Source organism: Rhea pennata, chromosome 7 (assembly GCF_028389875.1).
Source record: "Rhea pennata isolate bPtePen1 chromosome 7, bPtePen1.pri, whole genome shotgun sequence".
NCBI classification, from domain to species: domain Eukaryota; kingdom Metazoa; phylum Chordata; class Aves; order Rheiformes; family Rheidae; genus Rhea; species Rhea pennata.
In genome coordinates this window covers 30,511,877-30,536,814 of record NC_084669.1, presented here as the reverse complement: position 1 = coordinate 30,536,814, position 24,938 = coordinate 30,511,877, and the positions used below count along the sequence as shown (strand labels likewise).

The 24,938-nt window shown below is 36.1% G+C and overlaps 1 long non-coding RNA gene across 2 annotated transcripts; it reads left to right on the top strand.

Moving 5' to 3' along the window:
- Window positions 1-43: 43 nt before the first annotated feature.
- On the top strand, window positions 44-24,837 carry LOC134142886 (uncharacterized). 2 transcript variants are annotated; one of them, XR_009958974.1, is made up of 4 exons: window positions 44-104; window positions 2,498-2,567; window positions 22,571-22,727; window positions 23,976-24,837. It is a non-coding gene; the product is annotated as an uncharacterized LOC134142886 (long non-coding RNA). The 2 variants fall into 2 exon arrangements; XR_009958975.1 differs by lacking the exon at window positions 44-104 and adding an exon at window positions 1,058-1,138.
- The last annotated feature ends 101 nt before the right edge of the window (window positions 24,838-24,938 follow it).

Below are 24,938 nucleotides of genomic sequence, written 5' to 3'. Positions count from 1 at the left end.
CCCCGCCCCTCCCTCTCTCCCTCCCGCCTGCGGTGCGCGCGCTGCGTAGTTGTGGCAGCGCGCGACGAAGGCGCGGGCGTTAACGGCCGCTCCCGTAGTGCTCGGTAGGTCGGCGGCGGCAGCGGCAGGAGGGGGCCCCGCCCCGCCTCGCCTCGCCGCTGCTCCCGGGCCTCGCTTCCCCTTCCGCCAGCCAGCCGCGGGGCGGCCCTGCGCGCGCGGGCGCGCTCTGTCGCCGGCGCCGTTAACGGTCGCTGCCGCGCGGCGCGGGCCTGTGGCGCCTTGGGCCTCTCCGAGCTCTGGCAGGGTCCCTTCCGCTGGTGCTCGGCTCCGCGCTCCTGCACTAGAAAAGCGCTTTGGCTGGTGCTAGGGAGGAGCGTCTCCGTTAAAGCACAAGCGAGAGCTTCTAGCCTGCATCGAGTGCTGTCTCCTGTCCTCCCAGGCAGGTGTGCTTGCAGTAGGCTGTGAAGCCCGGCTTGGCTGTAGCATGCTACTCCTTCGCTGTGTAGAAGCTTAGCATCTTGCAGTGTGAGTATGGGTGCAAGTAGCAGTACCTCCATGCAGAAGGGTGTATGAAATTTTCCAAGAAAACAGAATACATAACTTGTATGGAAGTCTCCTTTTGAAAGGAGTGTGCTAGGAAAACCTAGCTTATCCAAATGAGTTTAACTGGCTAGCCTGGCAAGGGGACCTTGAAGAGGCTTCAAGTTAGCACCTCAGTCACCTGCTGACACAGCTGGTTTTTTGCTGACTCAGATGTTAGGTTGGTAGCAAATCACCTTTTACTCAGCATTAGTCCATTGCAAGGAGTCAACTTAAGTGCATCTGTGATTCTTGAGCAGTATCAGCTCAATGTTGTTCTTAATATTAGCTGTTAATAGAAAAATTTCTTTAAACTGCACAAACTGAGGAGGAAGATCCACTTTCAGGCTATAGGAAAGAGTGTGTTGCAGCATTTTTTTTCTACCAAGTTCATTCCCCTTAGGGATGGGCTGCTCAGTGAGAAATGCATGTGTTTTTTTCTGATTAGTAATAAGAGAAACCAGAGCCCTTGGGTTAGGGAACTTGCTTTATCTCTGTGGGAATCTTTCCAACCACTGTGGACATCCAAGAGCTATGCTGCAGGGTTTGTAGGAAAGAGGTATATACCTTTTGTATATATTTGTCAATAGAAAGCTTAAACATGGCCTCTTTTAATATAAAATATTATTAAGCAGTTGATTTTTAAATTTTATCTTAGTTTTCTTCTTTTTTTCTGTATCCTTAAGATCTCTAGTAATTGGCCTTAATGACCACTGAGGAGGTTGACTCTTACCTGTAATGAGGTCCAATTGTAACTGTGGTCTGGAGAGCAAAGGTGCATGACAGTAAGAGTTGGAGGGGGGGGGAAGGTAAGAGAGGAGCTTGTTCTTAGGCCAAGTTGTTATTTGGACATTCTCAAGAATGTCTTCAGAGACAAATAAACTTACCATGTTACATTTCTGCTATGGCTCTAAGATAAGTTCTACTGAAGCATTAACTTTCAATTTACAGAGCTGACCTGTTCTCAGTTGTTGGGTCAGTTTTGTGAGCTGTGTTTTGATTTGTCACCTGTATATTCTCAGGAGCTAAAGCACAACTTTGAAAGTTTTTAACTTTCCTAAAAGTGTAGGAAAGGAGGGAGTAAAAGGTAATGTAATTAACTCTTTGTAATTAGCACTTTCACCTGCTGCTCTAGGTTATTTAGAATACAATTTCACAGACATAAAGGTTGAATGAAAAATGATGGTTAACCAGTCTGCTCAAATGCATATGGGCTTTGATCAAAATCAGCTCCTATCCTGCATTCAGCTGTGGCCTCTCTAGTTTATGTGAACTTTGCTTAGTTATCAGCTGCTTGTAGTGATTGAGTTACATTCATAATACACACCTGTGAGTGCATTTGAGTCTTGGAATGGGAGACTACAGTATGAGAACAAATGTGGAACTGTCCATAGCTTCTATCCTACATTTTTTGGAGTAATAGCATCACCAGAGTCCTGTTTTCTAAATATGACTACCTTTCAGCAAAATATTCAACAAGCTATATGCTGAACAGTAAGAACAACTAAATCAGCATGTGAAATTTCTTTTTAAATAATGCGAATAGAAAGACATCTAGGATTTTTTTTTTCTGTATTTACATTTTTCATGATAGAATAATGTATACATTTACAGGCACTTTAACTTGAACTCCCTACCACGTTTTTGTTTGATTCAAATATCCTGTGTTGGCAGGAATAACCAAGTTGCCTGTGGGTATGCAAAAAGAATAAAAAGTCAGAATTGACTGTCAGAAATCTTAATATCACCTGTTCTTATATACACTATTCCAATCTTTTCATATGGTAAGTAGTGAAAGCAAAACCTATTTCTTAGACGGAGGAATTTAAGAAATCTGCATGTTTTTCAATTCTATCAGATATGAAAGCAGTAATTGCAATAATGAAAGATTAACTGTATCTTTTTTGTTCTTGTATAGTACGTGGGGTGCCATCAGATGATTCACCTTCAAATAGCATCAGTAAAAAATCTCTTGGATGGTTTCAAAGGTAACTTTTATTTTGTCTTCACAATGAAAAGCCTCCCTTTCAGTAAGTTTCATGTTAAAAGTTGGTCTTTTAAACCATTATCTCTTCATCTGATAAAGGCAGATAGGACTTAAGTGTATAGAGTAAATTAGTATGTGTGGTAGGAACTATCTGTATGATGCATGGATTTTTGTGACAAAGTCATACTTAACCCTGCATATGTGATGTACAGGGAGATTAGTAAGCTGATTTAATTTTCTCTTTAAGCTTTTCTTAAAACATTTTTTAATATAAAAATTTTGCTGGTTTTTTTTTAGATATACAGCAGTATGCATAATTGTTTATCTGTTGGGCCTGCCTGAAGAAAGCCATAGTTTTAAGATGTATATTGTCAATTTCATAAAAAGTGGAGTCAAATGAAGTATATGTCAAATTTTATCTCAAATGGTTGTTGAAAAAAAATCTGATCTAAGGCAGATTGGCAGAAGGATTGAGGTAGGAAGGCAACTCTGGAGACTATCTAGTCCAAAGCTTCTGGTTAAGCAGAGTTGCCTAAAGTGTATTGCCCAGGATTATATCCAGATGGCTTTTGAACAACTTCAGGGATGGAGACTCCATGGCCTCTCTGGGCAAATAATATTCTGATACTAAAGCAAAGTATTAGCTATTTTGAATACACGTAAGTGACCACTATAATCTTTCTTTTCTGTGCCCAGTGTGGTTAGTAATAGCAGTGTCATAAATTGGAGAAAAATACGTATTAAAGTTAAGGTCAGCTAGGTTCAGCATAGTGTTCTATGTCAAAGTTTGACTGAAATGTTCTGAGGGTGTACTCATCCTTAATTTTCTCAGAAGCTAGGCTAGGTATTTCCCATTTTTATCTCAGTCACCTTACTAGCTCACTAGAGTAGTTGAGAGAGCCAAGAAGCTGCAAAACAGGGATCCAAGCAAGGCTCAAAAGAACTCTATTCCCTGTCTAGCCTCGCCCATCTGAATACAGGGTGACTCCTGGATTGTCTGCAATTCAAAATTTCAGAGCCCGGGCATCCATTAGGCAAAACGTTCAAGAAGAAAGCTGATCAGTACAGTGGACAGAGAACTGTAATTCATTTTTGTGGTAAACACGAACACTTTCTTCTGGGAACAGAAATGTATTTAGAAATATTCTGCAAATGGAATTACAGTTGTCACCAAGCTTCATAAAACTGTCATTTAAAACTATCATATGAAGCATTTGGCAGTTCTTACCTTTGCTTAAAAATACTGATCATCAGATAAAATGCAAATATTGACTGTATTTACATAAGAAATATTATTTTTCTAATGAGTCCAGAAATAGCGTGAAAGATGTAAAACTGAGATTCTAGCCCAGTGGGATAATCCAGAATCTGTTGAATGAGTTGAAGCTAATTTCTTGTTTCCCACTGAATTCTCTGTATGAATAATTAGATTTTTCCTTCCTAAATTTTGTCAGAATTTGCAAAAAGTATTTACTTTATCATTGGACTTCAGTGTTACACAACATTGCTTTATTCATGTTCATTTAGACCTTGTGATATGGGCATCCTACATAGACCTCTATTACTACAGGAGTAGCAAGCTCAGTACAAAGCAGCAGTGTGTGAAATTAATGCAAATTATGCTATGGACAGCCGTATTGTAAACAGGATGATGTATTGGAGAAATTTTTTTGCATCATTTGTAAAATACTTCGGGATCCTTTGGAAGAAGAATTGCAGTTTTATTTTTAAGATACCGCAAAAGCTGGAAGATTAAAATGCAGTTTGAGCCTTTGTGCATCTGAATCAAGTACCACCTTAGACACTTGAAATAGGCACACAAAATAATTGTGCAGTATCTGTTTGTACTAAATCTATTGAGCATTTAATCAAATCAGTCCACCACAAACTTCTAGCTAATGTTTTTGTTTTATACTTACTACCTATAAGTACTTTTATTATACAATAGGATAGAACTGGCACAGATTTAACTGATCTGTCTTGAGCAAACATGGAGTTTCTCTGTTAAGTAGGAGGAAAAAAAGTTGTTCACTGTTTTTGTCATAATAGCACAGCTGGTTCACAGGTAAACTACTAAGCCCTGTGAGCTCCCAGAATTCATTTTCTCGTCTCTAATGCGCTCAGTGTAGAAAGTGTAGATCACTTTGTCCTTATTTTGTATTCTGATAATAGGGGGGGGGGTCCCTGCAGTTTCTTCCCTCCAATCTTAATCTTCTGCTTTTTTTCTAGTTCATTGAATATCAATTGTATTGTAACTGAAAGCTAAATTGGTATCTAAATACTAATGTTCCATATAATAAAGTGATTCCAGATAAGTGAACATTTGAAATAAAATTACATTGTTCCATTCTTTCTTATACTGCTGTAGTGTATGCACTAAAATGTATTTAAGCATGAAGACACTTCTCTTTGTAGTGTATACATGATATTCCTTGAAACTTCATTCCAAATTTGTGAATAAGTTATGATACTGTGTCATTTAGATCTAAGTGCCACATTTCTTTGTTATCTTCTTTTTATGCCAAACCTATATAGGGCATAACAGGGCTGGAAAGGAAGTGTGGCAGTTTTCTGGCTATACAAGTTTGCTAGAGTGCTAGCTTCATAAGATGCCATTGCAGGTAGCACATGAATTAGGGGAGGCACTATTACAAAATGAACACTTGACTGGAAATCTTCTTTTCAGTCACCTCTTTACTACCAGCTAGAGACTAAAGCTGATAAAAAGGCATTTCATTGGTGGCATATGACATCAATACTGAGACATATCTACTTGGAGCCTAAGAGGTAGCCAACAGAATTTAAAATTTTGGTACAGACCTATGAATTCCTTAATTGTCTAATTTTTTTCTTCCCCTTCAAAATTATTTCAATTGCTGCTTTAGTGGCTGTATCAAAGCTGGAGAACAGACTGGCAGGTTTTCTTTATGTACTCCTTTTGCCTCAGTACAAAAGAACCTAGATTTGGTGATGTCCAGGCAGGCTGCAGATGTTAGGGATTTGTGCATACTCTAAGGTTGAGATTGTTTTCTGTGATGCTGCAGAGTTGGGAGAGGAGTATCTGAATGATTGCTTCTTGAGATAAAGGTTTTAAAGCTTCCAATTCTTCGCTGTGTTATTACGGAGATACTTCAGCACTCTTGGTCTGAGTTTTACATTATATTTATATATTATTTTGCATTATTTATTTTTAACTAAATGTTTTCGTAATTGTTAAATTCAGATATAAACAACTAAGATTTTGTTCCTGTATATATAGTAACTTTTTGGCCTGTATAGCACTGTAAACAGGGCAACTTGTAATTGTGCAAGTAAAATAGAAACATGCCTAGTAAGAACACTCCTTAGAAAATACAAGTCTAAAGTGAGAGTCTTATTTTCTAAACTTTCTTTTCTGTATTTGTCCAGAACTTCTGCAAGAAGGTACCATTCTTTTTTACAATTCTGGCAGTAGGATTATTGAGCCATTTTTCTAGAGTGTCAGTTTAACAGGAGTTATTAATATTCTCACTAAAAGGTTGAAAAACTTTTCAGTAAGTGGAACAAATCCACAAGCATTTCAGACTGTCATATATTTTCCGGAGCCTTTTAAATGTTAATGATTCTTCTGCAGAAGTCAGAAAATAGTGACTAGATTCCGATAACTACCTCAAGAGTAAATACAATTGATTGCTGTGAAAAGTGGTGGTGCTTATGTTTGTCAGCTTTGAAAGGCCTCCATCTGTTTATATTGTTGCTGCGCAGGATGACTGAGATTGCCAACTGCTTGCTTCAGCTCTGATAGAACAGATATAAAAAGCTCTTCATGTACGCGGGAGATAATGTCCTCGCCTCTTGTTTAGGCAGTCTGTACATATGCTAAAATTCTGTGATTTGTTTTGGTACCATGTTGCTGTCAGTATATTACTAACAGGCATTGTAATAAAATATAATTCAGAAATATAAAATGTGCTTTTCTTTGCAATATTTATTTCCTGTAATTCCACTTCTGGTTTTCAGATGAGTAGGACAAGAGGGAACTTTGGAAGCTTCAGTTCTGATCTGAAGCTCACAGAATTCAGTAACAAGTTCATCTGTTGGTTTCATTGACCATTTGGGTCCACATGGCCCTTTATCAAGCCATGGATTTTTTTTTCTTTTTTTTTTTTTTTTTCTTTTTTCTTTTTTTTTACTTGTCAATGTAAGGACTTTTCCTTTCTCAGTTCCTGTATCTGTGAGAATCTGTGAAGGCAGCTGTTCTTGATCTTCATAGAAAAACAAATATATCTTCAGACTTTGCTTAGTTTTTCCTCACTTTCAATTTCAAAGACGAAAGAGGGATGATGCAGTTATCAAAACCAATATATTTGAGACTTCTACCTCACTGTTAAAGGTACTTGAAATTTGCTGATTAAAGTATTTGTAATGGGAAAGCTGTCAGGTAGATAGAGATATGCACCTCCACAGATGCACTGTGATGTTGCAAGCTTTGATTCCTTAAACAGGAGAGAGAGAATTTCAATCAGTTCGCCTTATTTCCTGGAATTTGCACTGTTAGAGAACTGCTGTCTATTTTAGTTAACATAGCAAACAACAGATAGTAGAAAATACGGTTCACCAAGGGCAAACTGAAATTTGTTTGAAAATAACATTTAAAATTGAAATTGGTGTTTTGCAACTCCTGGTGGCCTTGGTTGTCTGACTGGTTAAGTTATACCTGGGATCTTAACAGCCTGAAAGCCCAGCATCAGAATGCAGACCAGTTTTCTCTTGCTTTAGAACTGAATTGACAATCAGAAAATGTTATTTACAGAAACAAAGGGCCTTTTGTTTAAATAATAAACATTAACACTCTTATAAACTAGAGGATACAAGTCTCCTCTAGTGCTTTTGTTTGTATTTTTGTTAACAAGATGAACTTTTCTTTCCTCTTTTACTTTTGAAGACATCGGTTATAGAATTCTGAATTAAGCATCCAAACACTTTAATATTACAAAGATGATCGTAATCATGTCCTTTGTGGAAGATAGTGGTGGTTGAAGCCCAGATCCAAAAGAGTAAGACTTCTCTCTCAAGTTTTTTGGTACAACTGAAATTCATGTTGTTTATTAGAGAAGTCCAGGAGTAAATTGGCTGATGTTTTTCCACAGATCATGAATTTCCTGAAAATTTTCAGATTGTTGTGGAGTCTAAAAGTATTTAAGAAATATATTTTCTTAGTCATCTTTCAAAGACCTCATGAAGTGTTCATGAGGCCACATAGATCTGCAGATCCAGGGCTGAAAGGTAGTGTGTTATGTAGCTCATCCTAGAGGGCTCTCAGAATGGGAAACTGGATCAGAAGGAGAAAGACTTGCATTAATTTAATGAGAAATACCCCACTACAAGAACGTTTGAGAAATGTTTTTGAAAACATTTTAATTTTTTAAAAAAGTTAAATATTTTCCAGTCTTTTTCATGGGTCTTGTAGTGAAGTGACTTGATTTATGAACATACTTCTTGTGTAGAAGCAGCAGACTTCATTAAAATCACATGTTACGTATTGTATTTAGATACCCAAAAGGAAATGGTGTTATGTCTGGCATGGTATGCCGTGCAATTAGATTATGGACCTGCGGCAAAACATGCACAAACAAAATCCATAGCTTGTCTATCTTCTTTATCCTAGAATACCTGCTGGAGTCGTTGCTGCTGCAGTTACTTGGTACCAGCTTGGGAGCAGCGGGTACCTTGAGGAGCGGGGATGGGATGGGCCTAGTGGTGTGCAGAGATACAAGGTGCACCGGGGGGATATAGGCACTTGACATGAGAAGGGTTTGCTATCACTGCAATAGAATCTGAATATTTAGGCATATGTTTTTTATATTCAAAATGAAGACTTTATGCTGTATTTATTTCTTGATTGTTCGTTATAGTCTAATCTTGCCAATGTTGGAAAGATAATTGCTAACTTATCTATTGTAATTTATGTCTTCTGCTTGTTTTTTGGAAAGTCAATAGGTTGTAGTTAAGCTTATTTTGAAATACATGTAAGGTAGAGTCTCTGTGCATCATTGTTAGTAACTGATTTTATCTTCTTTCAAAAGGAGTATTATATTGCTGTCATCTGACTCCCTGAGTTTGTTAAAACAGTAATGGAATCAGTAAAAGCACTTATCTTGACTTTTGCTCTGCCTTATCATTTTTTCAGATAGAAACTTGTTTGGGATTTGCTTTTCTAATCAACTAATACAGTTTTTTTTCCCCATCAAATTCAGGTTTTTTCAAGAAATGAAAAAAGTCTCAGGTTCTCTTCGAAGTGATGAGTAAAATGCATCTTGCCTTGAATGTTTTTTTCCTGTATATCAGAGCGTATTAAATTTACTCAGCTCTTTTCTCTGTTAGGAACAGAAACAGTGAACTTCAATGGAACTATAGTTGACCCGTTCTATATAGAATAACAATGAAAAAATCAGAATTTTCCAGGTTCTGTTGGTTGAAAAGAATCCATGGAAGTTAGCCTAACAGTGGTATCAGATGTTCTCCATGAGGGAATAGCAAATGCTGTCATTAACTGCTCCCATAAGCTATTTATGCATCAGTTTGGATAGAAGGAGTGATTGTAAAATAAATATCAATTACGTATGTGCTTTTTTCCAGCAGACATTATTTCAGTTATTTCCACAGCATGTGCTTAACGTGATCTCCAAAAAAAAAAAAAAAAAAAAAAATCTCTTTAAGCACATCTTTATCTAGCAATTTAGATGACATGAAGAAAATGTAATGTAACTTGATCTGTGACTATATTTGGTTATAAAACTCACTTTTTAAAACAGTGAGTAAGGAGAAATTGTTTGATAAACAAGGGAAATAGATACTGGAATTGGCATGAGTTCTTTGGGAACATGCCAGTGTAGATGTGCTTTTGAGTGTGCTATAAGTATACATGTCAGATCAGCTTCTTTAAAACAGTATCATTTCTTGGGCTATGCGTACGTTCCTTTTCCATTTTGTTTTCTTATACTAGATCGTAAAAGAGTGTAAACTCTGTAGATGAGATGGACCCAGATGATGTTCTGTATCAGATCTTCAGCTGCATGCATTGCTAGTTCTAAATTGACCTGTGGGGAGTATGAATAGGTTGCAATTCAGCTGTTCCCCAGTCTTCCCTTGTGCAGCGCTTGACCCCAGTGGATGGTGCATTGACTTACGAGGCATGAGGCTAGTTCATTTCTACAGTCGAGATGAAACCTTTCATCAAAGGTGTGTTGCATCACCTCTTTGCTTGTAAAGCAGCACTAATCCTAAAGAGCAATCACAAACTTTCCACCTCTAGTGCTGCTATTAACATTTAATTCTTGTACTCAGAGGTTAGTATTTTCCTCTGATTTAATGGGATTAAACCAGTCTTGAATTATCATGTATACTGTTGTAAGTACAAAACATGGTGGTAAACTTTTGAGCCTGGAACTAGACTTAAAATGCTAATGTAATGTAGAAAACTCTAGATAACCTTTACATATGAAAAAATTAAATCCCCACTGAACTGTGTTTTGATTCATAAAAGATTAGCAGATGAGTAGGTCATTACCAATTCTTCTGAGATGTCAAGGACTCCCCACCCCTTTCCAAAATGCTAATATTATCTTCAAGAGTGAGGTTTTTCTTTTTTGAAAGATAATCTTAAGCCAAGGCCTTTTTGTATGGTCTTCCATTTTATGATATTTACCCCCTTAAGAAAAGTTGAGCTGTGATTGGAGGGAAAAAGAAGGTAAACTTTGCATAACAGCAGCATTCTATACAGCAACACAATACAAGAGGTTTTGCAGTGCTCTGCGGTGCAGGATATTACTGATGGAGAGTCTTTTTCCATTTTTACATGTCCAGTGAAAACTTTAACAGAGCTGCCCACTGAACTGTCGTATCAGGGCTGTTTGGAAAACAGTGTCTGCATAGAATAACTTTCAGGATCAGAGTTTACAATTCAAAGATTACTTTAATTTAAAATGTAAGTACTTATATCTTTTAAGCAGTGGGTTATCCAAGTTAAATGGATAGGCATAGGTACAAAGGCTGGACAGCTGAGTTGCAGTTTGGGATTAGAATTTTAATCTACTTTGGTGCTAGTAGAGTATAACTTATTTGGCAAAATAAAAAAATGGCATCAGTAGTAAGAATATGATTGTGCAGTTGTTAATTCCTGTATATGTTATGATGTACCTCTCCTCTCTTCTATGTTTAGCTTTTTGAACCAGGAATGCAGTTTTAAATGGATACTGTTTTGTACATCTTTCTACTCACCTCCATCAAAGCAAGTATTTATTTTGCTTAGTTATGAACATTAAAGCCTTGCCTCCATGCCCCATCACTTAATATATTTCCTTCTTTTTACTGTGATTTAAATGTTCAGGTTTCTGCATAGCTTGTGTTGGCATTAATCAGCTGCAGTTCTTTCTATATTGTAATATCATACAAGCTCCTTTTGAGAAAAAATTTTAGTTAATACATTTAGTATTTTGGCTCTTGTTTGTCACTGAGTACCTTGTACTTAATGAGTGTTATCTTTATTTTGGGAGAAAAACAATTATTTCTATCTAATGTTTGTACTGCAAACTTGATCTTCATGTGTTACTTTTCAAATACGTGCTGACTAATGTGATAGTTTAGCCATTTGTTGTGTCATTTTTCTTTTTCTTTTGCTCCGCTAATTCAAAACTGTTTTATGTGTTAATGTTAACATGAAATGTCACGTTTCATTTAACAGTAATTGTTTTGAGCCCAGGGCTCTTTAATTGCCATTAATTTGGAGGATATACTTCTTTTGGCTGAAGGATGAAGCTTTATATATGGGGCTGTGAACAATATAGTTCTTACAATGACGTCAGGTAATTCAGTAAGAACGTTAGCCGAGATAAGCATACCAGAAGTAGAGTTTGTTCGTTCTTTTATTACAGAGGGGGTGACACTTGTAAAGGTTGCCAGTCTTTGTGGAGAAAGATAATAGGTCATGCTTCCAGTGTAGTAGTTTTTTGTTTTTCTGCTTTATCTGCTAATTTTAAAATCTTCTCTTTTAAGTTGAGCCCATAAAAACAAGTTTTTATTATTATGAAATTTACAAGGAGGAAAAAAAAAACAATGTGTAATTTGCTCATTACTTGTTGGGCTCAAGGCTGCAGTAGCTCATTATTTCAATTCCACGTGCTTCCTAACACAAGCAAGTAAAAACTGGACTTGTCCAAAGAAATCAGTTAAATAAGGTAGCCTTATCTGGAAAGGCTAGCAAGTTGCTTCATGCTGCTTACCCACCCTTGCATTACTCTTCATTGTTTTCCTCCAGTTTTCCTCTTCCAGGCTTTCACAGAAGGTAAAATTAACTTTTGTGCAGATGACATGGAAGCTGAAGTACTGCGGAAGTTGTACGTAGTTATAGCTGTCCTGTAAAATTACCTCAGTTAGCGGGGAATAAGGTCAGTTTACAAAAGACTGTTCAAAGCTACTTCTGGATATCAGACTCACTGGTATACTGGGCATTAAATTGGGCATATCTTTTTAAAAAGATATGTTTCTAATATTGATGCTGCTTTTTCTGTTCTATACTGAAATTTCTTACAAGTATTTCTCAAATATTTTTTGCAGACTACAGTGATTTTAGCATTATATAGCAATTCACATGGTTATGTGGATAAAAATTAGCACTAATACACTGTTAGCCACATCAATCTTGTATATGCTGACAGTCATACTGTTGCTGTCTTAGTGAAGATGAAACAAGTATAGAATTTGCAACATTTGGTAGATAAAAAACTGTATACGCAAGGCCTATGAGAGCATTACAGTTCCAGTACACAAAAATGAAGTAAACTGGAAGGTGAGCATTTTTTTCAATCTCTAGTCTTTCCTTATTACGTTGAGTTATATTGTTAGAAGTGATCTTTAGTTTTACTTCACCTTGGAGTGGCTTCTGACCGAAGACAAATGGATAAGTAAGGTTTCCCCGTTTAGTTTCCATCCTTAACTTTTCATAATTCAAGAGCTTTAAAAGCTATGCAAAATTATTTTTTTTCCAGATGCCTTCATGCTCACATATTGTTGTTTTGTCAGGACAGCTTTGCAGTAAGATTGATCATCTTTTATTGTCTAGAATGCCACCTTGCTCTGAAGAAAGGTGACTTCCTGTCAGTCGGCTGCTGGTGTGGATGAATGTGTTAAGTCTGCGTATATTTGACTGAATTTTCTCCCAGAATATATTTAGGGGGAAGAAGGATAAGAAATAGGCTGGGCGGAACATTTCCAGGTATTAGAATAGTGAGAGTGAAATAAATGATACTGAAGACTTTTCAGATTAACAGTTTGTAATGGGTCAAGCAGATAGAGTTGTTCTCATTCCCTTGGTGTAATACAGCCCCCCAAAAGGGGGTCAAGGTAAATAGTGTAAGAAAAAAATTATATAAAAATATGTTACTGAATTAAAGCTATTTGAATGAAAGTATGGAGCAATAGTCATATTAGCGTGGTACAGTAAATAATGTAGGTGTTGCCTCTAATATTGAAATAATGAAGAAATTTTGCATATTTACCAGAACCAACACAGCTGCCAAAAGGTTTTTATCAGTAATTCTGCTGCTAAACACTTAAAATTATAGAGGGAGACCAAAGATGACTGATGCCTTGAGTTTTTTAGTTTTAGGCTTTTTGAGATCTTTTTAGTAGGCTGATTTACTATAGAAAAGGATGGATGTATGTGGCAACCATACAGATCAACATACATTTCAAGCATTTTGTTCACAGTGGGTAGGTGGAAAGACTTTTTTAATTGATAATGATTTGTAGAAACTTTTATGGTACATATCTGTTGAATGAGTAGGAGAGAAACTGATCTACGATCTTTGGAATATAATCAAATCACTCTGAATAACTAGTCTGTAATATGCATTACTGCCCTAAAACATATGTTTTATATGAGAGATAGGAAAAAACTTATCTTGATGTTTGAAATGAGGAAATATACATTTAAAAGGCACCTTTGGTTCAGTCAGCTGTGTTGATAGTTACTCAGTGTCACCTGTTCTCTGTTAAAGCTTAACTAGTTTGCTAAACTAACATCTATCTAGACCATTGAAAAGTAAAGGCTTATATATTAAAAAGTTAATGGTAATTTCTTTCATGTATCATATATCTTAATTTTCTTGCTATGGCTTTTTAACTTTCTGTCTCCAGGAGTTCTGCTGCATTTTCATTAGTTTAAGATATTCTGAATTTTTTTTTTATCTTTAATTTGTTTCTTCTAGTGGTCTAGTAAATTAGCAGTCATACTCCTTATCCATAATGTGTGTGAAAAAGCATTTGCTGACATTCATACAGTCCTGTGAAGAGGTAGGCATGCCACTTGTGTAGCCACAATAAGGAGCAAGTGTGTGCAGTGAACCACCTATATGATCTTTATAGTGCCTTTCATTATTGTATAAAGCCAGCTTGGCCCAAGTCTGAATGTTAAAATTCCTCAAGGGAGCTTTATCTTGGGGAAAAAAATATTAATATTTTAAAACATTAATTTTTAGACAGAAGAGCCTATCTTTTTTCAGTTAGTGTTAGGGTGGAAGTGTATTCTTTACTGCGGGGGGGGTGGGGGTGGGGGGAGGGAGGAGGAACCCAACCTGAAATTGTAACTTAAAAATTTCATATTTTCTGGAAAGAAACTAGAGATTTTCATGTGAAATCACTGTTATGTAGTTAAAAGCTCTTGTTTTTTTAAAAAAAAATAATGCTGACATCAGAAGCATGTGTGTATACACTTTGAGAGTTTGGATTTATTAAAATTTTGTATAATGCCAGCTTTCTTACATAGGTGTGAAGGTATCAGTAAAGATCAGCAGTTTAATGTATCATATCATCAGTTACATGGAACCTCACAGAAGTACGCTTACAATACCAGAAGAAAGGTAAAGTTGCGTACTAAAGAATTATGTGCAAAATATGGCCCAAAGTGGGGAAAAAATAGAAAGGGTCTAATTCTTTGGAAGTTGTCTGATAACCTGAAATACAAGGTATTAATCCTGTCAAAAAAAATAAAATAAAAAAAAAACCCAAAACCTTGCTGTTTCTGGTTACAGGAAGGTTAAATATTTGCTGCTCTGGAGCAGCAAACTAAGCAGTGATAGAATGACCTCTTGATTGAGCTGTTGGTCCAAAAGAGGTGTTGTGAGCTTGCTACGCCAACTGGTTTCTCCTGGAACTGTTTGTGCAGTTTCTAGTTTTGCAGCCGTGGAGCACGGCATGCTATAGGTATGACTTGTGTGCTGCCAGTGTGGTCCCTTGTGTGAGTGGGTTGGTGGCTTTTTTCAGCTAACAAATACCTAACTTGAATAGCTGCTTAATGCTGAGAAATTAAAAATTAGTCCACTTCAAAAATGCAGGAGTGTGTAATTTGTAATGTATCCACTTGTGGTAGAAAGTGAACAGCATTTTACTAACACTACCAGATAACTAATTTATCCTTCATTAGGAAAATCATCATTTTGTGAATACCTTTTCAACACTCTGTCTCCCACAATACAGAGGCACAAGCACAGCACAGCCTTGCCTACTGCCATTGTCCAAAACGTGGGCAATCCCCCTTTTCCGTGGCCTGTGAATGTGTAGTCAGCATCCATTTTTTATTATAAAACTTAACCTTTTTTGACTCAAGTTACTGTAAAGTGAAAAAGTGGTAGTGGCTTTGTATTGCAAATGTGGGCTTTTTGTTTGCCACAGCATGGAAGTCGCATGCAATACAGATGAGTGAATTTTGTTTCTGCAAGCTTCCAAGCACGTGTGATTATGGGAGGAGGCTTTTATTACACCTATCTGTATGCTGTAGCCAGTTAATCTAAGGTGATACGTACTTCTTGTGGAAGATGGCTTCTAATAACTTTCATAAAATGTGAAATATCAGCTTGCATTTTGTTACAACTGTAAGAAAGAATCTTATTTTTGGAAAAATACTATGAATTTATGCAGGAAGATCTACTTGATTAATGTTATAAAGCCTGTTACATGATATTACATGGATGTTCTGGCTTTTGTGTTAGTATATTAAATAGAAATGTATTTACTGCTCTAGAAAAAGATTTTACAGAAATACATTAAAGTCCAAACAGTTGTTGCTCAATTTGGGAAGTGTTCTCCTCCTTGCTCAAAAATTTCAGTTTAAGAAAAAAGCAGACCTTTCCATGAAGTAGAAAAAAAAATGATGCTGATTTGACATTGTTTTTTAATCTTCTCATCCTAGTAACTCCAGTCTGCAGCTGTTAACATGGTCATGACTATTTCTACTACATCTCATCATGACTGTGACCAGTTGCCTCATTTTAATCTTAATTCCTGTATTGCTTTATTTACCTCAGTTTATCAGAAGTTTTAAGTCCTAAAATAGTTTTTATTGGTCTGTTACCTATTGATAATTTCCTGCAGATTTGAGTTTTTTTCTGACAAAAACGTGATGCTACGCTAGTATTGTGAGTTTTTGGAATATATTGGAATATTTTCTTGATGGAAAGAATAGCATTTATATGTTCAAAAAGTTTTCAAATGTAGGGGTTTGAGGAATGCGTGTTATCTTTTTTTTGTATGTCTCTGACCTTTTACCTTTATCTTACTTTCCTCCTCAGGAGGTCACTGTTCTGACGAACTTTTAACTTTTTATTTGTAACAGCCACTGCATGTTCCTGTCTCTTTAATTATGTGTTTTATGTATTGCAAAACAAAAATCATTAAATTGTGGTTATCTTTTAAAAGAGGAGAGCTTGCAGGAGACAAAACGGTAGTGGTAGTAACAAGGAACTCATAAAAGCCTACTACCTTTACTCTGATTATTTTAAAGACAAGAGCATGTGAGTGGGTGTATTGAGAGTATATCAGAGTGTTCAGATCTTGCCTCATTTAGTTCTCATGTAATAATCCCTTTAAAGTAAAATTATTGCACCTGTTGAGTAAATGTCTACATAAAACTCAAACTCATATTTAAAGGAGAAACGCGTTTATTTTAGCTCAAGGAAAATACTTCCTTTTGGAGCACGACTTTAGAGACCACAGACCTTGATCTTCCAGGCGTGTAGGTTTATATGTTAAGCCATTAATAATTCCATTTCATCGCTTACCATATAATTATGATAATAGTTAAATGGTAGGCTTGTGAAGAACAGGGTAGTGCCTCTAGCTTTAAGGACAGTTTTAGATTGTTTTGTAATTTGATTTGACTTACGTTTTGGGGAGTGTCAAACTGTATGGAACTTCCCATGCATTCTCTGGTGTTGGTTTAAGTAGCTGACCTCTCTGCTTATATTGCTGCAGTATTCAGGAAGGTGTCTCTTGCAATGCCTCAGTGGTGTTTCATGTTCAGAAAAGTGTTTTGTTGCTGAAAGCACTGTAGATGATAGTTTTGATGTATATTGTTTTATGGCAATATAATGCCAAATATACCTTTTATGCCTTTATGAACCAGCACTAGCTTTCTTGAGGCCAAACGTTGTCACAGTGCTCTGTTACTAACCTGTGTGAGATTAAATAGATCAGTACTGGGGCTCTTTAAATATAAATAATATTAAATATTAAAATAAATAGCCTTATCCTCAATAGTAATCTACATTCAGATAACATTTAGAGGTAATACTACCCTAATTACTGTACCACAGAGGCAGATGAAGGAGGTTTGTGGGTTTTTTTCATAAATTTAGATACTGACTAGCATAATTCTTCCTATACTACAGTATCTGTTTAAGGACAGATCTGTGCCCAGTATTTCAGAAGTGTCACTTACATGAGCAAAATAATTATCTTGGAGTAAAATTCATTTTAGTTAAACAGATCAAATTTTCAGTAAATAAGTCTAAAGTCATTGCTTGAGAGTTTGGATTAAAATTTATGTGAAAGATATCATTTGGTAACAACCACAAAATGGATATAAGGAAGGAATTGAAAATACTGAAATAAAGATGACAAAAATAAGAGCCTATAACTGCCCATCCCATCTACCAACTGCCTATATATACATGCGCTCTTTCTCATACATGCATATTCTTTTGATTTCTTGTTAGATCCAACCAGTTTACAGTCCAGAATTGTTCTTTTGTGTCTCCTTGGGTTACCATTTGATGACAGAAGCATAATCGTCTTTTAATCCCATCTTTTACGTCCATCACAGATGTAGCATATAAGATTATTTCTGTTACGAGCGTTTCAGTTTTTCTTCTGTCAGTCTTTATTTCCTTTGGGCTTTTTTTCTTTTCTTTTTGGACTGGGTTTCTTGTCAATTTGATGGATAGGTGCTGTTGCTGGATGCATGTGCTCATTCACTTGTAGTGCCAGCAGGAGACATTAGTGTTAAGATCATTCTTCTCTTTTCTTGTGCAACCTAAGAGCAAACACATGTTGGTCATTTCATCAGAGAATTATTGTTTCAGGTTCTAGAAGTGTATGAAGCTGTCATTACGTTGCTTGCAATTGATTCAATTTTTCAAAATTACAGCCAAGCTGTACAGCCACAGGACTTGGATTTTTTTAAAAGAGACAAATTCTGGAGGAAGAGTTGAGCAGTATAGTAAAGGTGCCGGGAGGGTCTCCTGTCATATGCCGTGAATCCTGCATCCAGTGGTTTGTTTCTGTTCTGCTTTCCCTTTGGTTGGCCAATGTCTTAGTTTTCCACTCTTTTAGAATATGGACTTTCCTAAAAAGAGACAGTATCTTGAATTGAACTGAAAGTAAATATTCCAGAGATGGCCATTAAGATTTTTTTTTTTTTTCCTGTTGCAAGATCAGTGAGACATGGTGGTAGGATTATTTGGAGGTTTTTGTTTTCTGACTCTTTAGACAGAGGTATAGAATCAAGTCTGTGAGAAGAAGGCATGAAGTATTTGAGAGAAACTCCTACTTTGTGCATGTATATTTGCATAATCTGAAAGGCCAGCTTTTCCACAGGTTATGACCAGTATAACTCCTTTTGCATGTTGTGGGTCTACTCAGATTAGTAACTATTTATTAGGTTAAGAAAGATGTTCAGCATTGATCTGCAGCAAATGAAAGCTGCAAGTGCAAGAACATACTGTTATTTTTACCTCCCCCTGCCCACAATATGGGGAAGGGGGAGGAATGGACTTCTAGAGAGGAAAAGAAATTACAGTGTTTATATTGCTCTAATCCCTTTGATATCTTCTGAAAGGTTACGGTCTGTTTCTGTATTTTACTTAGGGTTTGAAGTTATCTTATGTAACAGACATAATGAAAGTGTTACCAGAGATGGAATTACCGCAGTTTACTTTCCCTTACAGGCTGCCAACCTTAAGGAAACTATATTTGGATGTAGTTTTTAATAAGAGCAGGGATTTGTATCTTGCTGCTATTAACATTTAGGAGTGATAGGCAGCTGAAGCTGTGAGTCTCCCTTTAATTACCTTGGCCTAACACTTTAGTGAGTAGCCTGGCTAGTGAATACTGTTATGGAATCATGAACGTATGGATTAAAAAATGGAATAAAAGTAATGATAGGCACTTCTAAGGTCATTTAATAGCTTCTATTTAGCATCAAGCAATGCTTCTAGAGTATTTAAGTATTGAAAGAGGATATTTAAAGCCATTTCAAGTATTTTGTCCTACATATGGTAAATGACTATAGATATTGATAAACAATGTTAGTTTGTAGCATAGACATACCTGATCATAAAAAGGGCTGTTAAAGTGAAAATTCTTGTCTTACTATATAGGTTGGAGGAACAATTATATGCTGTAATAAATCTGTTGTAGTAATTATATTTAGTTGCAATGTCTTGCAAATGCAAAACTTGCTGATGTAGTTACTAGTTTTTTAATAGATCGTTGACCCATCAATCAGACTCTGACCATTTCAGAGATAAAAAGCTGGGCTTCCATTGGCTCTTATGAATAGAGCTCCTTTCCACAAATTAAGAAATGGTGTAATAATTAACAGATATAATGGATATGTGCATTGAAGTTTTGGTTGTATCTTTGAGCTTTAGCTCCTGTTATCTTTGGTGTAGTTAACCCCTATCTACCCACAGGTAATTTAAATACATTGTAAAAATGAATTAGTTTTGTGGCAATGGCATGTTGCTATATGTCAGACTGATAGGTTTTTAATTTTTTGGAGATCTTCTGTAATAAGAGTTGATGTTAATCTTCTTTCAGACTTTATTCTTTTAAACCAAGGCAGAGAGAACTTAACGTAGCAACTTTAACTAGTAATACTGTTCTCAAGATACGATTCTTTGCAGTGATTCTTGAAACAATTTTACATAGAGAAAATTTACCTAAACATCTTAAGACATTTTATTTGTTTTAGAGATTTTAATGATTATAAATACTGATGATTACTGATATTTCAGTTTGATATCTTTGACCTAGTAAGTCATTTGGAAACTGCCAAAGCAGGTCACTCTGGACTCATAAGGCAAATCAGGAAGTAGACAAAGGTCACTAGCTGTTCCGAAGTTCTAAAGATCTTAAAAATCAAAATTTAAGGCTTTGAAAATAGAAATAATATTTTTAGTTGCAAATCTTCAATAGCTAATATCAAGATTCAGTTGTTTTGATGTAATATACTAAGTGCAAAAAAATGTGAATCAGGAAGAAGAAAAGAGAATCCAAAGTTTAGAGGTAAATTTTAGTTGAAGTCAAAGAAAAAATACCTGAATTTACATACAATTTTTCTTTCTTTGTAAAGGTGGGGGATAGGGAGAAGAGAAATGATAGCTAAAATGAGATGATAAAATGCTCTTTAACTGGAAATTCATCAGGCCATAGCAGCTCTTTGTTTTCAAAAGAGTTTTCGTATTAAAAATCTTTGACCTCTTAATTAGTGCTATCTTTTCCACATGTTTTGTTTAGCACTTTATTTCAGGAGTGTTTTAATACTTCATATTTATTCAGAACCCTTGTAAAGAGGATCACATCTTTACTAGAGGACGCTCATTTTTGTACTAGAATGTGGCAAAGTCGTCATCTTATTGTAAACTCAATTTGATCTACTTCAGGGAAAGCACGTTGCTTAATGACATTAATTGTCTCTAAATGGATACCGTAATAGGTCTTGCCAATGTTTGGTTCTTTGTGTTCAGTAGCCTGCAGATTTTTCTGTCATTGCCCGGGTTTTACTAATGTAGTATGCATGTAAATAGTATGCATGTAAAGATTAGAATAGAGTGGAAAATATTAATTATATATATCACCGATGAAGGAAGTAAGAGTACATCACAGCGTCAGAGGATGAAGGGACAACTGAATAGATGAGTTAAAATAAAGGAATAAATAACGAGAAAGTTCATGAAGATAGGGTTAGGAGCAGAGAAGTAAATAAGTCACTATTTATTTTTTCATTTTTATGTAAGTCATATCAGTGTTACCCACGTAGAAGTTGTACGCGTAAAATGAATATGCGGTTGTCTACGAAATGCATTTCCATAATGCTGTTTAGTATTAGTTGCAGATCTTAGTATCTGTATGTATGGATGCATATTTGTAGTTGTAAAAAAGATAACTTATTCTGAAGGAAAACGAAGCAATTCTTCAATATTTGGCAGTGTCGTGTCTGCTCTAACCTGAGTCCAGAATATTGCAGATGCAAGAGGGATTAGCTTTTTCAAAATATACTGTGACATTATGCCAAGATCTTCAGGTCCATAAAGTGAAGTCCTCAAGAAAAGAAAATAGCAGGGGCACACTTCTCCTTTTTCTTTGCCATTTAGCATCTCTGTACATGTCCACACAGTCAGTTTATCTCTTGATGAAAGATAAGCAAAAGTAGTATGTAGTTTATGCATTTCTGATCCAAGAGGGGCCTACATTGAGACTCAGGAATGCAACCTTCTCTGCTCCTAACCCTATCTTCATGAACTTTCTCGTTATTTATTCCTTTATTTTAACTCATCTATTCAGTTGTCCCTTCATCCTCTGACGCTGTGATGTACTCTTACTTCCTTCATCGGTGATATATATAATTAATATTTTCCACTCTATTCTAATCTTTACATGCATACTATTTAATATGTGATGTTGTATTGCAAGCAAAATTAAAGTAAACCACAAAATTAGTTTATATAACAAATGAAAATAATGAGATGATACACTCATATTTATTCTTTAGTTCTGTTTTTTCCTTAAATTTAATTAAATCTAAATGATTTTTTTTTTTTTTTTTTTTTGCTTCAAGGATCTTATCTTCCTATTCATTTTATCTGTTTTGTTAAATGGCTTAAAAATGTAGAGAACTTAAAATTTCATTCAGTTGAATCTCAAGAGGAAAAATAGTAGATAGAATTTATAAGGAACATGAGTCTACCAAGATGCCAGCTTTATGTCTAATTTAGACTTTACTGTTTGAAGAGAGTTTGTGAGTTTGTGTTTAGATATACTGAGAAGAAAGTTTAGCACTATTGGGAAGCATTTAGGTTTGTCTTGTTGTTTTCATACATTGGCAAAATCTTTTTGTTAAAAGCAAGATAGCGGTGCTTGAGAATTAAAAACAAAGCTAGTTCCCATGGTTTTAATCATATGGGGAGTAGATAGAATACTAAGCAAAAAAAAGTTTGAATGTGATTCTTCGGTAATATTTTCCTTTAAGTATTAACTGATTAAATCATTGTTCAGCTGTGATTATTGGAAGGGTGAATTTGAACAATGATACAGGGTATCTCTGCTAGAAAGTAGTGTGAAATAGTTACTTTTTCTAGGATCCTATACTACTTTAATATGTGCAATGTATTTTTAGTATGAAAATGGTATGTTTAGCTCATGAGATGTATACATTTAAGTTTTCCTTTTGTTTCTTGTTTTTAAGCTAAACAATACAGGCATTTGCTTTCGTACATCATGTGAAGCCCTGCATTATATTTACAGGAAACAGTCTAGGACATAAAGCAGCTGGTCTTTAATTTTGAGGACTTTACACTGTAACATCATAAGCACTAGTTTTTCTATAGATATAAGTTGAGTTGTTGAAATGTCTTGCAACTCCATGTTATAAACGGACCTCTAAACACACTGTTCTACTTATCTTTTCAGCAACCAGATTGCCCTTTCCAGTGTCCTCAGAACTCAGCAAGAAGTGTTCGTTGGGCTCTTAATTATTCTTTGGACACTGGCACTGAACCTCAGTTTTTCCTATAAGAAAGCTTAGAAAGAGCTCTGTGTAAGCTTCCTCTGAGGGTAGAGAAAGCAGGTAAGCAAATATTTTGTCTTGGACACGTTTTAGTTCACGTTCGTTTAAGATTTCTTTCTCCCTAAAATTGCTGATGCAAAAAGCCTCAGTTTTCAAATACACAGGTGTCAGGTATGTTTTGCTTGATTTTTTTTTTTTTTTTTTTTTTTGTGGAATTAGATTCACAAAGGGGAAATCATTCTTAAGCAACCTGATAGCCCCTACAACAAAATGACTGGCTTGGTAGGTGAGGGGGGAGCAGTGAGTATTGTCTGCCTTGACTTCACTGAGGCCTTCAGTGCTCTCCCGTAACATCCTCATAGGCAGCCTGATGAAGTATGGGGTAGGTGAGCAGAGAGTGAGGTGAAGTGAGAGCTAGCTGAATGGCCAGACTCAGAGGGTTGTGAAGTGTGGCATGAAGCCTAGTTGGAGGCCAGTAACTAACAGTGTATCCCAGGGATCAATACTGGATCCATAGTGCACTGTCAGCAGTTGTGGACAATACAGAACTGGGAGGAGAGGGCTATGCTACTGTTCAGAGAGGCCTCAACAGGCTGGAGAGATGGGCAGGGAGGAACCTCATGGAGTTCAACACAGGGAATTGTGAAGTCCTGCACCTGGGGAGGAATAGCCTCATGCTCCAGTACAGGCTGGGGCCCACCAGCTGGAAAGCAGCATTATGGGAAAGGACTCAGTGGGTCCTGGTGGACGCTGAGATGCACTTGGGCCAGCAAGATGCCCTTGCAGCAAAGAAAGCCAGCAGTATCTGGGCCCGTGTGAGAAGGAACATTGCCAGCAGGTTGAGGGAGGTAATCCTTTCCCTCTGCTCAGAACTGGTGAGGCATTTAGAGTGCTGGATCCAGTGCTAAGCTCCCAATATGAAAGGCATGGAGCTACTGGAGTGAGTCCAGTGAGAGCCACTAAGGTGATGAAGATACTAGAGCACCTGTCATATGAGAGGCTGAGAACTGGGCCTGTTCAGCCTAGAGAGGGGAAGGCTAACACCAGTGTTGTTGTATGTTGTAGCTTCTTTATATTTCGTGATTCTGTATCTAAGTTCTGTGGTTGTGTATTGTTTTTGCAGTTACAATATACTTGAGTTCAGGCTTTCAGTATGTTGATGGAATTTTTGCGTGTTACTGTGAACTTTATGAATGTGACTCTAGTGACTCCTAGCGGAGTGTTAAGAAACTGACTGACTTTTGTGCTGAATGAAATACACAAATATTTTTCATTGCTATGTTAATTTTCTCTTTATTCTCTTTGCAGCTGGATTAGCTTTTGGATTTCACTTCTGGTGTTCTGCATATGCTATCACTATGGAATTCCTATTGCAGCACCTTTTCTTAACATCAGTCCCAAACCAGATATTATAATTAGGTGTCTACATTTTAATGAACATTTGTAGGTGTATGTAAATATTTTAAACTCACAATATCGCAGAGGTCTAAAAGTATTAATTTTTTTTTGTGCTAGGCGAGGTAGGTATGGTTTTAATATGGTAGAAAAACTAGTACCTACCTGGGCAGTATGGCAATATTATATATGAATTAAAGCTACTTCTGCTCAAGTTCCATTGTGACCAGTCAGTGTTTATTAAATAATTATGAATTTATTGATAACATCTTGAAATCTGCCTTTGATAAGATAATCGTGTACTTACTACAGTATTCTTGTGCTAGAACAGCAGCAATCACTGACCATGTAAAGTAAAGTTTTAGCAAACTCTCTTAATCTAAAGTAAGTCTGGTATTACTGGTCACTTAGTAATTATTTAATCCAGAGGATGAAATTACGTCCTAGCCCTGCTGTAAAAAATAGAGGCAATTATTTCATATGATTTAAAATCAAGTCCTAGATAATGACTTCGCATTTAAGTGTGTAATTACTGATGTCCATAAATAAACATCATAACTCTGCTCAGATAATTAAATTTAAACTAGTACTAAAGGAAGTTTAACTTCCTGGAAATTTTGTTTGATACTTTTCAGTACAAACTGAACTTCACTGCAAGTCTACATCAGCTACATGTTTGGAAGCATCAGAAATGAAACAATTCAGTTTTATATAAGAAAACTGGGCAATAGATTTCCATTTTTATGCTGTGTGCATGTAATTTTATGGGCTTTGAAGAATATAGTGGTATTTATTCTTTTATAGTTAGAAAAGCTGTTTTCATCTTTAGTTATTTTTAAATTCAGGCTTAATAGTTTTGCATTTGCTAATATTTAG